General features: G+C 39.8%; 1 protein-coding gene across 5 annotated transcripts in view; it reads right to left on the reverse strand.

Moving 5' to 3' along the window:
- RABGAP1L (RAB GTPase activating protein 1 like) overlaps positions 1-13,954 on the reverse strand; it is a 758,983-nt gene that overhangs the window by 192,924 nt on the left and 552,105 nt on the right. The window lies entirely within an intron of this gene.

Consider the following 13,954-nt stretch of genomic DNA (forward strand, 5'->3'; position numbering starts at 1 on the left):
CAAAACAAATGAGTAAAGGGGAAAAAATAAGAGTGAGAGAGAGGCAAAACAGGAACCAGACTCTTTCCTATAGTGAGCAAACTGATGGTCACCAGAGGGAGGTGGGTGGGGGGGATGGGTGAAACAGGTGTTGGGGATGAAGGAGACGCTGATGATGAGCACCAGGTGTTGTATGGGTGCGGAATCACTACTGTATTGAAACTAACATTACACTGCATGTTAACTAAGTGGAATTTATTTATTTATTTATTTTTAAAGATTTTATTATTTATTTGACAGAGAGAGACACAGAGAGAGAGGGAACACAAGCAGGGGGAGTGGGAGAGGGAGAAGCAGGCTTCCCACCGAGCAGAGAGACCAATGCAGGGCTCGATCCCAGGACCCTGGGATCATGACCTGAGCCGAAGGCAGACACTTAATGACTGAGCCACTCAGGTGCCCCAACTAAGTGGAATTTAAATAAAAACTTTAAAAAAAAGGGGAAAAAATGTGATATATACACAATAGAATATTATTCAGCCATAAAAAAGAATGAAATCTTGCCATTTCTAACATGGATGGAGCTTGAGAGTATACTGCTTAGTGAAATAAATCAGAGAAAGACAAATACCATATGATTTCACTCATGTCTAATTTAAGAAACAAAACAAAGGAAAAACATGAGAGAGAGACAAATCAAGAAACAGACTCCCAGTTAACCCTAACTACCCTATTTAACACTGTAAAACCTAACCAGAGGTCCCTTTACTCTGCTGTACTTTTCCTTTTTCCCATGCACTATTACTTCTCATATACTATATTTATATATTTGTTATGTTTACTGTTTATTAACTGTATACTGTTAGAACAAAGGCTGATGGAGGCAAGTATTTTTGTTATTCTAGTTTATTGATCTAGTCAAGTACACAGAATAGTGTCTATCTCTGAATAGGTGTTTGGTCAATATTCGTTCAATAGTGAATAATGAAATCTGTTTTAAAAAGAGTACTCTGGGTGGGGGGGTGCCTGGGTGGCACAGTCTTTTAAGCATCTGGTTCTTGGTTTTGGTTCAGGTTATGATCTCAGGGTCATGGGATCGAGCCCGGCATTGGGCTCCACGCTCAGCATGGAGTCTGTTTAAAGATTCTCTCTCCCTCTCCCTCTGCCTCTCCCCTCCCAACTCTCTCCCTCTCAAATAAATAAATAAATCTTTAAACAAACAAACAAACAAACAAGGGTACTCTAGTGACAATATGGGACTTGGCTAGGGACAGTGTTCATGAGCAGCTAAAGAAAGAGCAGACATCCATTTCTCTCAGTTCCACTACTAACACCCAAATCTAAGCCACCATCCTCTCTTACCTGTCACACTCCAGACAGTGATTTTCTTAAGCATATAAAAATCCTCTTTAAAGCCTTCATACTTGCTTCTTCTGCCTAGAAGTCTCATTCCCCAGATTTTGTCATGCTAGCTACTTCTTTTCATTCAATTTTCAGCTCAAATACCATCCCTCAGATCACTTTCATTGACAACTGAAAGAAGGGAGCTCCCTTCACTCTGCATCAACATCATTCTCCTTCATAAACCACAGCATGTGCTAATACAACTGTTTAAGTACGATCTTCCCTTCATCGGAATGCAAGCTCCAAGAATGCAGCGTCCTTCCTTTTTTTTTTTTTAATTTTTTTATTGTTATGTTAATCACCATATATTACATCATTAGTTTTTGGTGCAGTGTTCATGATTCATTGTTTGTTCATAACACCCAGTGCTCCATGCAGAACGTGCCCTCCTCAATACCCATCACCAGGCTAACCCATCCCCCTACCCCCCTCCCCTCTAGAACCCTCAGTTTGTTTTTCAGGGTCCATCATCTCTCATGGTTCGTCTCCCCCTCCGACATACTCCCCTTTTCTTCCTCTCCTGTTATCTTCTTCTTTTTCTTTTTTCTTAAAATATGTTGCGTTATTTGTTTCAGAAGTACAGATCTGTGATTCAACAGTCTTGCACAATTCACAGCGCTCACCGTAGCACATACCCTCCCCAATATCTATCACCCAGCCACCACATCCCTCCCACCCCCAACCACTCCAGTAACACTCAGTTTGTTTCCTGAGATTAAGAATTCCTCATATCAGTGAGGTCATGTGATACATGTCTTTCTCTGATTGACTTATTTCACTCAGCATAACACCCTCCAGTTCCATCCACGTCGTTGCAAATGGCAAGATCTCATTCCTTTTGATGGCTGCATAATATTCCATTGTGTATATATACCACCTCTTCTTTATCCATTCATCTGTCGATGGGCATCTTGGCTCTTTCCACAGTTTGGCTCTTGTGGACATTGCTGCTATAAACATTGGGGTACACGTACCCCTTCGGGTCCCTACATTTGTATCTTTGTGGTAAATACCCAGTAGTGCAATTGCTGGATCGAACGGTAGCTCTAATTTCAACTGTTTGAGGAACCTCCATACTGTTTTCCAGAGGGGTTGCACCAGCTTGCATTCCCACCAACAGTGTAGGAGGGTTCCCCTTTCTCCACATCCCCGCCAACATCTGTCGTTCCCTGACTTGTTAATTTTAGCCATTCTGACGGGTGTGAGGTGGTATCTCATTGAGGTTTTGATTTGGATTTCCCTGATGCCGAGCGATGTTGAGCACTTTTTCATGTGCCTGTTGGCCATTTGGATGTCTTCTTTGGAGAAATGTCTGTTCATGTCTTCTGCCCATTTCTTGATTGGATTATTTGTTCTTTGGGTGTTGAGTTTGATAAGTTCTTTATAGATTTTGGATACTAGCCCTTTATCTGATATGTCATTTGCAAATATTTTCTCCCATTCTGTTGGTTGTCTTTTGGTTTTGTGGACTGTTTCTTTTGCTGTGCAGAAGCTTTTTATCTTGATGAAATCCCAATAGTTCATTTTTGCCCTGGCTTCCCGTGCCTTTGGCGATGTTTCTAGGAAGAAGTTGCTGCGGCTAAGGTCGAAAAGGTTGCTACCTGTGTTCTCCTTTAGGATTTGGATGGACTCCTGTCTCATGTTTAGGTCTTTCAACCATTTGGAGTCTATTTTTGTGTGTGGTGTAAGGAAATGGTCCAGTTTCATTCTTCTGCATGTGGCTGTCCAATTTTCCCAACACCATTTGTTGAAGAGACTGTCTTTTTGCCATTGGACATTCTTTCCTGCTTTGTCAAAAATAAGTTGACCATAGAGTTGAGGGTCCATTTCTGGGCTCTCAATTCTGTTCCATTGATCTATGTGTCTGTTTTTGTGCCAGTACCATACTGTCTTGATGATCACAGCTTTGTAATAGAGCTGGAAGTCCGGAATTGTGATGACGCCAGCTTTGCTTTTCTTTTTCAGTATTCCTCTGGCTATTCTGGGTCTCTTCTGGTTCCATACAAATTTTAGGATTATTTGTTCCATTTCTTTGAAAAAAGTGGATGGTATTTTGATGGGGATTGCATTGAATGTGTAGATTGCTCTAGGTAGCATTGACATCTTCACAATGTTGATTCTCCCAATCCATGAGCATGGAACGTTTTTCCATTTCTTTGTGTCTTCTTCAATTTCTTTCCTGAGTATTTTATAGTTTTCTGAGTACAGATCCTTTGCCTCTTTGGTTAGATTTATTCCTAGGTATCTTATGGTTTTGGGTGCAATTGTAAATGGGATCGACTCCTTGATTTGTCTCTCTTCTGTCTTGTTGTTGGTGTATAGGAATGCCACTGATTTCTGTGCATTGATTTTTATATCCTGCTACTTTACTGAATTCCTGTATGAGTTCTAGCAGTTTTGGGGTGGAGTCTTTTGGGTTTTCCACATACAGTATCATATCATCTGCAGAGTGAGAGTTTGACTTCCTCTTTGCCGATTTGGATGCCTTTGATTTCTTTTTGTTGTCTGATTGCTGTGGCTAGGACTTCTAATACTATGTTGAATAGCAGTGGTGAGAGTGGACATCCCTGCCGCGTTCCTGACCTTAGGGGAAAAGCTCTCAGCCTTTCCCCATTGAGAATGATATTCGCTGTAGGTTTTTCATAGATGGCTTTTATGATATTGAGGTATGTACCCTCTATCCCTATACTCTGAAGAGTTTTGATCAAGAAAGGATGTTGTACTTTGTCAAAAGCTTTTTCTGCATCTATTGAGAGGATCATATGATTCTTGTTCTTTCTTTTGTTAATGTATTGTATCACGTTGATTGATTTGCGGATGTTGAACCAGCCTTGCAGCCCAGGAATAAATCCCACTTGGTCGTGGTGAATAATCCTTTTAATGTACTGTTGGATCCTATTGGCTAGTATTTTAGTGAGAATTTTTGCATCCATGTTCATCAAGGATATTGGTCTGTAGTTCTCTTTTTTGATGGGGTCTTTGTCTGCTTTTGGGATCAAGGTAATGCTGGCCTCATAAAATGAGTTTGGAAGTTTCCCTTCCATTTCTATTTTTTGGAACAGTTTCAGGAGAATAGGTATTAATTCTTCTTGAAATGTCTGATAGAATTCCCCTGGGAAGCCATCTGGCCCTGGGCTTTTGTTTCTTGGGAGATTTTTGATGACTGTTTCAATTTCCTTAGTGGTTATAGGTCTGTTCAGGTTTTCTATTTCTTCCTGGTTCAATTTTGGTAGTTGATACATCTCTAGGAATGCACCCATTTCTTCCAGGTTATCTAATTTGCTGGCATAGAGTTGCTCATAATATGTTCTTATAATTGTTTGTATTTCTTTGGTGTTGCTTGTGATCTCTCCTCTTTCATTCATGATTTTGTTGATTTGGGTCATTTCTCTTTTCTTTTTGATCAGTCTGGCCAGGGGTTTATCAATCTTGTTAATTCTTTCCAAGAACCAGCTCCTAGTTTCGTTGATCTGTTCTACTGTTCTTTTGGTTTCTAGTTCATTGATTTCTGCTCTGATCTTTATGATTTCTCTTCTCCTGCTGGGTTAAGGCTTTCTTTGCTGTTCTTTCTCCAGCTCCTTTAGGTGTAGGGTTAGGTTGTGTATTTGAGACCTTTCTTGTTTCTTGAGAAAGGCTTGTATTGCTATATACTTTCCTCTCAGGACTGCCTTTGCTGTATCCCAAAGATTTTGAACAGTTGTGTTTTCATTTTCATTGGTTTCCATGAATTTTTTTAATTCTTCTTTAATTTCTTGGTTGACCCATTCATTCTTTAGTAGGATGCTCTTTAGCCTCCATGTATTTGAGTTCTTTCCGACTTTCCTCTTGTGGTTGAGTTCTAGTTTCAAAGCATTGTGGTCTGAAAATATGCAGGGAATGATCCCAATCTTTTGGTACCGATTGAGACCTGATTTGTGACCTAGGATGTGATCTATTCTGGAGAATGTTCCATGGGCACTAGAGAAGAATGTGTATTCCGTTGCTTTGGGATGGAATGTTCTGAATATGTCTGTGAAGTCCATTTGGTCCAGTGTGTCATTTAAAGTCTTTATTTCCTTGTTGATCTTTTGCTTAGATGATCTGGCCATTTCAGTCAGGGGGGTGTTAAAGTCCCCCACTATGATTGTATTGTTGTCAATGTGTTTCTTTGCTTTTGTTATTAATTGCCTTATATAATTGGCTGCTCCCATGTTCGGGGCATAGATATTTACAATTGTGAGATCTTCTTGTTGGATAGACCCTTTAAGTAGGATATAGTGTCCTTCCTCATCTCTTATTACAGTCTTTGTTTTAAAATCTAGTTTGTCTGATATAAGGATTGCCACCCCAGCTTTCTTTTGGTGTCCATTAGCATGGTAAATGGTCTTCCACCCCCTCACTTTCAATCTGGGGGTGTCTTTGGGTGTAAAATGAGTCTCTTTCAGACAGCATATTGATGGGTCTTGTTTTTTAATCCAATCTGATAGCCTGTGTCTTTTGATTGGGGCATTTAGCCCATTTACATTCAGGGTAACTATTGAAAGGTATGAATTTAGTGCCATTGTATTACCTGTAAGGTGACTGTTAACTGTCTGTTGTCTGTGTTCGTTTCTGCTCTTTGCTGCTTTTAGGTTCTCTCTTTGCTTAGAGGACCCCTCTCAATATTTCTTGGAGGGCTGGTTTTGTGTTTGCAAATTCCTTTAGTTTTTGTTTGTTCTGGAAGCTTTTTATTTCTCCTTCTATTTTCAATGATAGCCTAGCTGGATATAGTATTCTTGGCTGCATATTTTTCTCGTTTAGTGCTCTGAAGATATCTTGCCAGTCCTTTCTGGCCTGCCAGGTCTCTGTGGATAGGTCTGTTGCCAATCTAATGTTTCTACCATTGTAGGTTACATATCTCTTCTCCCGAGCTGCTTTCAGGATTTTCTCTTTGTCTCTGAGACTCGTAAGTTTTACTATTAGATGTCGGGGTGTTGACCTATTTTTATTGATTTTGAGAGGGGTTCTCTGTGCCTCCTGGATTTTAATGCCTGTTTCCTTCCTCACATTAGGGAAGTTCTCTGCTATTATTTGCTCCAATATACCTTCTGCCCCTCTCTCTCTCTCTTCTTCTTCTGGGATCCCAATTATTCTAATGTTGTTTCGTCTTATCGTATCACTTATCTCTCGAATTCTGCCCTCGTGATCCTGTAGTTGTTTCTCTCTCTTTTTCTCAGCCTCTTTATTTTCCATCATTTGGTCTTCTATATCGCTGATTCTCTCTTCTGCCTCATTTATCCTAGCATTTAGTGCCCCCATTTTTGATTGCACCTCATCAATAGCCTTTTTGATTTCGATTTGGTTAGATTTTAGTTCTTTTATTTCTCCAGAAAGGGTTTCTCTAATAACTTCCACGCTTTTTTCAAGCCCAGCTAGTATCTTTAAAGTCATGATTCTGAACTCTAGGTCCGACATCGTACTAATGTCCGTATGGAGTAGGTCCCTGGCTGACGGTACTACCTCTTGTTCTTTTTGCTGAGGTGATTTCTTTCGTCTTGTCATTTTGTCCAGAGGAGAATAGATGAATGAGAGAACAAAAGGCTAACAGGTTTACAACGTCCCCAGCAAATATACTGTATACAAATCAGAAAAGACCTGAAACCAGGGGAAAAGAAAGGGAAAGAAAGAAAAAAGAAAGAGAAAAAGAAAAAAAAAGATAAAAACAAAAACAAAACAATTCAAAAAAGGCAGAATATGATCAAATATGATCAGGCTAGTGCATAGATCAGTGCCACACACTAGATTTTGGGCGTATTTTGGTCTGTTAGAAAAAAGTGCCTCCTAAAATTTTAAAGGAAGAAAGACATATATGTACAAAATAAGGGTTGATACAATGAAGGGATGGAAGATGAGTGTAAAGATGAAAATTATAAAAGATTTTATAAAAGGACTTGGTAAGATAAGTTGTTTGAAAAAAGAAAGAAGATTTAAGGAAAAAAAAAAAAGGAAAAAGGGAAAGAATGTGATCAGGCAGGAGACTAGAACAAAGCCATACACTAGTGGTTTAGGGTATATTTTGATCTGTTAGAAGAAACTGTACCTCAAAATTTTAAAGAGAGAACAACTTATATATATATGCCAAAAACAAGGATAACTACTATGAAGGGATAAAATATGACTCTAAAAATGAAAAAAAAATAAAAAATGTTTTTTTTTTTTAAAAAGGGATTTATAAGATGTTGGTTGAAAAAGGGAAAAAGAAAAATAAAAAAAAGTCAACAAAAATTAACTTTGATGAAATAATGAATCATGGTAAAAAAAAAAAAAAAAAAAGAAGCCATGAATCTATGTGCAGTATTCCCCTAGCGCTGGAGTTCTCCTATTCTCCTTGATCGATCAACTTGGTCTTGGCTTGCTGGCTGTTTGTGCTGATCTTCTGGGGGAGGGGCCTGTTGCTGTGGTTTCCAAATGTCTTTGCCGGAGGCGGAATTGCCCCGCCCTTATCGGTCCGGGCTAAGGAAGCTGCTCCAGTTTGCTCTCAGGAGCTTTTGTTCCCTGCAAGCTCTCGGTACAGCTTTGGAGGACCAGGGCGAAAATGGCGGCCTCCCAGTCTCCGCCCGGAGGAGCCGAGAACTCGGGGCCCCACTCCTCAGTGCGCCCCCAGAGAAAAGCAGTCACTCCCATGTCCCCGGTCTCTGGCCGCACTCCGTGCTCACCCGGCCTGTGATCAAGCGTTGCTATCTCTGGCACCCGACCCCGCTCGGAGTCTCCAAACCCAGCAGATCCCTGCAGTGCGTTCCCGCACCGCTCCTCCCCGGGAAGGAAGGGGAGTCTCCCCGGATCTGCTGCTTGTTGGGTCCCTGCTGGGGGAGCCGTGCCCCGACTGGGCCGCAGATCACAGTTTGTGGCAACCCAGAGCTGAGAGCCCGCGACTCTGCTCCGTCTCTGCAGCCGGCTTCCCCTCTCCGATACCTGGGAGCTCTGGCGCACGCAGGCACCCCCGGTCTCTCTGTGATCCCAAGGGTCCTGAGACCACACTGTCCCGGGAGGATTCCACCCCCCGCTTAGCCACTGCAGCGACGTCCCTCCGCTGAGCCAACTTTTAAAAGGTCCGATTTTGTGCTCCGCGGCTCTAACACTTGCCAGAAGCGGCCGGCGGAGGCCCCTCCCCCGCCGTCTATCCTCCCGAATATCGCCTCGGATTCACTTCTCCGCACGCCCTACCTTCCAGTAAGTGGTCGCTTCTCTGTTCAGAGAGTTGTTGCTACTCTCCTGTTCGATCTCCTGTTGAGTTCGTAGGTGTTCAGAATGGTTTGATCCCTATTCAGCTGAATTCCTGAGACCAGACGAAATCTAGGTCTCCTACTCCTCCGCCATCTTGCTCCGCCCCCCTGCAGCGTCCTTCCTTAGCAATACTTTATCACCAGTGCCTAGAAAAGTGCCTAGCACTTGATAGGTGTTCAATACTTATTACTGAAAGAGGTCACCGCAACAGTCCAAGTTAGAGAGTGTGGTAGCCTAACTACCAAAGTGGGAAGATTCTAAAAATTCTTAAGAAGTGGAATCAACAGGAGTTGGTGACTCAGTAGATGCTGGGGATTAAGTAAAGAAAAGCATTAAGGATAACTTCCAGCCTCCTGCTTTGAGCAGCTGAATAGTGCCTTCATTGAGGTGAAGGTTACTGGAGGAGGCAAAGAGCTGGGCAGGTGTATCAGTTCAGCTTTGCTTTTGGATTTGATGTGCCTCTGAAACATCCAAGCAGACATGTAAGTCCATGGCCAAATATTTGGATCTGGGCTAAATATAAAGATGAGCGTGAACATTTACAGATGAAAGCAGGGGAATGAACAAGATCAGCAAGGAAGAAGCATCAAATGAGTTCCTAGAGGCTGGAGCTCTATGGAACTCCAAGTTAATGACTAGGGGAAAAAAAAAGAAGTAAGCAAAAGTAAAATGAGAAGATGAGAGGGAGATAAAAAATAAGAGAAGCCAAGGGAGAATGTTTCAGAAAAGGGAAAGTGTTATGTCTTTATGCTCTTTGGATAACTGTTGAGAAATCAAGTAAGATAAAAATGGAAATATGTCCGCTGATTTTGTTAGTGACTTCACTGAAAAAACTTCAATATGGGACGCCTGGGTGGCTCAGTCGGTTAGGTGTCTGACTGTTGATTCTGGCTCAGGTCATGATCTCGGGTTCATGAGATTGAGCTTCGTGCTGGCTCTGCGCTGGGCATGGAGCCTGTTTAAGATTTTTCTCTCTCTCGGGTGCCTGAGTGGCTCAGTTGGTTAAGCGACTGCCTTTGGCTCAGGTCATAATCCCGGAGTCCTGGGATCGAGTCCCACATCAGGCTCCTTGCTGAGCAGGAAGCCTGCTTCTCCCTCTGACCCTCCCCACTCTCATGTACTCTCTCTCTCTCATTCTCGCTCTCTCAAATAAATAAATAAATCTTTAAAAAAAAAAAAAAGATTTTCTCTCTCTCCCTCTCCTTTTCCCTGCCCCCCCCGCCAAAAAAAAAAAAAAAAAAAAAAAAAGCTTCAATAGAATGGTAAGGAAGACCATAGTGGATAGGTTGAAAAGCCAAAACCAACAAAGAGATGCTTCAGAACTTTTAAATAATATAAAAGCCCATCCAAGCTAGGGATCATTCTTCTAAAATTTAGCCATGATCAACTGGCTTCCCTAAAAAAAACAAAACAACTAGATGTTCCCAAATGAAAGAACATGGGACTCTTCAAAACTGTCTGAAGAGTTTTGTTTGTTTACAATGACACAAATTAGTATAATAATTTACTTTTTAGGCTGCTTTGTTTTACAACTTGATTTCACTGTCCATAAAAGCACATATTTAGAAATTCTGCCTTTTCAGAAGTATTGGAGAAAATGCATTCTCATATTGCTAGTAGAAAGCAATTTTGCAATATGCATCAAAAATTCAAATGTGATTACAGTCTGACCCAGCAATTACATTCCTCAAAGTTTATCCAAAAGACATCATTACATAAGCATGCAAAGATGGAAATTTAAGGATGTTTGTTTAACAGGAAAAGTCTGGAAACAAATGTCCATAAAAATTAAATATAAAATTGGCTAAGTAAAATTATGGTACACACAATAAGATACTAATCAGTGATTTAAAAAGCTAAGGCAGGGCGCCTGGGTGGCTCAGTCGTTAAGCGTCTGCCTTCGGCTCAGGTCATGATCCCAGGGTCCTGGGATCGAGTCCCACATCAGGCTCCCTGCTCAGCGGGAAGCCTGCTTCTCCCTCTCCCACTCCCCCTGCTTGTGTTCCTGCTCTCGCTGTCTCTCTCTGTCCAATAAATAAATAAAATCTTTAAAAAAAAAAAAAAGCTAAGGCAGCTCTATGTATATTAATCGTACCTGGGTGCATTTTCATCTTAAATTTCCAGGCACCAATCATATATTAACTCATTAAACCCTAACAATCCTATGAGATAGGTGTTACTAATATCCCCATTTTAAAAATAGGGAAATCGTAATTTATCTAAGATTGTGGCATAAACTGTGGAAGATGGGATTTGAACTCAAGTAGCCTGGCTCCAGCATCCATGCTTTTAACCACTACATGTCTTGTAGTGACACAAAAGATGGTCATAACATAGTATTAAATGAAAAAGAGTCTTGTTCATCAGCATTTTTTGACAGAAAATAATATGTTCATCCTCATACACTATTCCTCTGGATTTATCTCCTATTCCCATTTCCTTAATTATAATCCTCAAGCCCATATTAAAAATATGTACATATAAATGAACATAGCTAATATATGCTTACATATTCATAGACTAAAGCATGGGAGGAAGATTTTATAATAAATTTTTATTATGGTTACCTCTAGGAATGGAATTATGAGTGGGTTTTCTTTATCTCTATAATAAGACACAAAATGTCTTATTTTAGAGAGGGGGGAGAAAAACATTCTGTCATTTATTTTTTTTTTTTTTTTAAGATTTTCTTTATTTATATGAGAGAGTGACAGAGAGAGCACAACCAGGAGGAGGGGCAGAAGGAGAGACAAGCAGACTCCCCACTGAGTGGGAAGCCTGAAGAGGGGCTTGATTCTAGGACCCTGAGATCATGACCTGAGCTGAAGACAGAACCCGACTAACCCACCCAGGTGCCCCCACCCCATCATTTACTTTTAACCATTGTTTGAATGCAAAGAACCTATTCTGATCAAAAATTCTCTGGCAACATGAAGTGGCTAAGATTAATTCTGACTGATCATTTCTAATCTATTATAATGTACTATATGTGGTGACTATTAAATATTTCATATAACAAATGAATTAGATTGGGGGGAATGAATGGACACTGCCAATATCCTAGATGATTTGATGATGCCACCTACTATAATGAACAATTCGTTTAGCTCAATAGCTTTCTAGTTCTTTGGTAGACTATTTCTAACCCAAAAGAAAGTAGCTCCCATTCAGAAAGTAGGTGTTTTTAAATCATACTGAGCAACAGAGACCTTTACTTATATTTATGCTGCTTAAAAATATAATAAATCCAGCTTTGCCATTAGTAAAACAAAAGACTTGAGGCAACCTGGGGCCTTGGCTCCCTCAATTATCAACTGCAGGAGAGAATGAAATAGTTTTCTCCGGTTAACACGATTCACAATTCTTTTACAAGTGACACCTGGACATTTAATGTATGCTAATGGATTACTTAATGCTGGGTTCATAAGCACTTTGAACTATCCCTAAGTTTGTTATTTTTATGTAAACAAATATACATTCTTTTATACAGCTTACTAGATTAGAAGCTAAATGCTAGTCCCTTTCATATATTTTGGGATATTCCTTTTCCTGGTGGGAGCAATCAGATCAATTTGGTACACTTCAATTCAGCCTATATATACTGTCTCTAGTGGGGTCAGCTCCAGGATTCATACAAGGAAGGGATATAAATATCCCAAAAGTAGTGAGAAAGCTCTCCTTTTAATCTTCTCTAACTAGGCAAATTCTGCAAGATACTGGATGAGCATCCATGTATTTCTAGAGAAGATTCAAAAGCCTTTCTGCCCAGTGGCCAGAGAATGTCCTCTGCACAGGCCATATCTGGGTTAACATGAATAAAAATAAATGAAAATAATGCAATCAAACCCAAAAAATCTGTCAATCAGGAAGATAATTTACCAGACGGATACAGTATTAAGCTGACACAGAGTATAGTCCCAATATCCAGAGAGGAAATCCTGGGATACCCCCAAAGACAGAGTGTGTGCTGAGAGCACCAGTAAAGTCACCAAAAAAATGAGGAAGGGCATTTTGAGGAGGATAATGTCTGAGGCTTAAAAACAAATTAGACGGGATAGGAAAAATCATAACTTTGTTGGACTTCCTCCTTACACTTACTTTATGACTAAGTATTGTTTTTAGTCTGAATTATGTAATACTGTCACTGCTTAGGCATTCTAAAAGTCTTACCCAGCCCTCTACCGAAAAGCATCTTAGAAAGTTTTTGGTTTTGATTTGTCCTAACAAAAAAAGAATTAGAGGTAGAGATCCATGACTTCACTAAAAGATACATGCACATGTTTTTATTATCTTACTGAAAAAATTTTAAATATCTTCCTAATTTCCAAAATAACTTTGGTATAAGAAATTTTCATATCTAAACTCCAAATGATTTAATGTTACAATTTAAAGTACAATGTATGAACTTCACAAAAAACAAATGTTTAACAGAATAAGAGGTGAGGAGTACACCCCCCTTTTTGATGTACACAGGACCCACAGTATGTCATGTCTTGATTTGGGATCAAGGTATTTACGTACGGAAGCTCTCCTAAAATACCAAGCGGCACTCTGAAGACATCAATTCATTATCTTTTGGGAAATTTGGAAGAATGATGGGGCATCCAGAAAGTGAGTTACCTTGTGAATACAACAGTAGTCTCAATAATGATAGCTAACATTTATTAGGCAATAACATTTTCTAGACACTATGTTAAGTATTTTTTATGTATCATTGTATTGAAGTCTTACAACAATCCCATAAATTAGTTTCTATTATTATCTCAAAACTCAGGGTCTGAGCACTTAAGAGTAATTTGCCCAAGGTCACACACCAGAGCTGAAATTAGAACCAAATCTGTCTGAGCCCAGAGTCTGCAATTTTAACAACTATGTTTTACTGGGTAAGGGTGGGCCTGCATTTTTTTAATAAATATAGGCAATTATCGCCTTCAGTAACAATGTCCTCTCTTACTGAAGGACAAAAACTGACTGATTGGGTTACTTTCACCAACTTTGCAGCAAATGTCTTGCTATTACCACACTGTTAAAGCTCCATGGATATGTTGATATAAAATTCAACAAGGTAATTGTAATTGAATTTTAAAGTGTCTTGTAAATTTCTAGCTCTCAAAGAAGTGCAAACTGAAATGTAGCAGTTTCTTTTTTAGTCAGTATATTATAAAAGCTTTCTAATAATTCAATTCTATGTTTAGGTACCTCCAGGAATGTTATCGTGGTAAGAAGTATTTTAAGAAAAAGGCTGGCATCGTTTTGACAGAAAACAGGTTTTAACTTTTTCTCTTATATCATCCAACTCGTATGAATGAAAACAACTTTATATGTTCCT

This window comes from Zalophus californianus, chromosome 10 (assembly GCF_009762305.2).
Source record: "Zalophus californianus isolate mZalCal1 chromosome 10, mZalCal1.pri.v2, whole genome shotgun sequence".
Classification (NCBI taxonomy): domain Eukaryota; kingdom Metazoa; phylum Chordata; class Mammalia; order Carnivora; family Otariidae; genus Zalophus; species Zalophus californianus.